The sequence below is a fragment of the Gorilla gorilla genome, chromosome 1 (genome assembly GCF_029281585.2).
Source record: "Gorilla gorilla gorilla isolate KB3781 chromosome 1, NHGRI_mGorGor1-v2.1_pri, whole genome shotgun sequence".
Lineage (NCBI taxonomy): Eukaryota > Metazoa > Chordata > Mammalia > Primates > Hominidae > Gorilla > Gorilla gorilla.
Window position 1 is genome coordinate 186,005,611 of NC_073224.2, and position 986 is coordinate 186,006,596.

Genomic DNA, 986 nt, shown 5'->3' on the forward strand with positions numbered 1-986 from the left:
GAATCACTTGAACCCAGGAGGCAGAGGTTGCAGTGAGCCGAGATCATGCCATTGCACTCCAGCCTGGGCCACAGAGTAAGACTCTGTCTCAAAAAAAAAAAAAAAAATCAACATTAACAAGGGTTTGGAAGAAGTTGAATCCAACCCTCATGATTTTGAGGGGTTCAAAACTTCAGTGGAGGAAGAAACTGCAGATGTGGTAGAAATAGCAAGAAAGCTAGAAGTGGAGCCTGAAGATAGGACTGAACTGCTGCAATCTGATGATAAAACTTGAAAGGATGAGGACTTACTTCTTATGGATGAGCGAAGAAAGTAGTTTCTTGAAATGGAATCTACTCCTGGTAAAGATGTAACCATTGCTGAAATAACAAAGGACTGAGAATATTACATAGACTTAGTTGATAAAGCAGCAGCAGGGTTTGAGGGGACTGACTCCAATTTTGAAAGAAGTTCTATTGTAGGTAAAATGCTATCAAACCACATCGTGTGCTCTAGCAAAATCTTTTACAAAAGGAAGAGTCAATCAATGTGGCAAACTTCACTCTTATTTTAAGAAATTTCCATAGCCACTCCAACCTTCAGCAACCACCACCCTGATTAGTTAGCATCCATCCACCAACAAAGGCAAGACCCCCCAACCACCAACAAAACGAATGTAACTTGCTAAAGGCTCAGATAATTGTTAGCATTTTTTTTTAACAATAAAGTATTTTAAAATGAGGGTATGTACATGTTTTTTCTTTTTGGAGATAATGCTATTGCACATCTAAGAGACTGCTATATAGTGTAAACATAACTGTTATATGCACTAGGAAATGAAAAAGTCTGGTGACTCACTTTATTGCAGTGTTTGCTTTACTGCAGTGGTCTGGAACCAAACCTGCAGTATCTCTGAGGTATGCTAAGCTGCCTTGTTAGTTCACCTGGCCTTCCATCCCAAACCGTGTTATTTCCTGTGGCTCCAGTCTATAATCCACAAGCAGAAC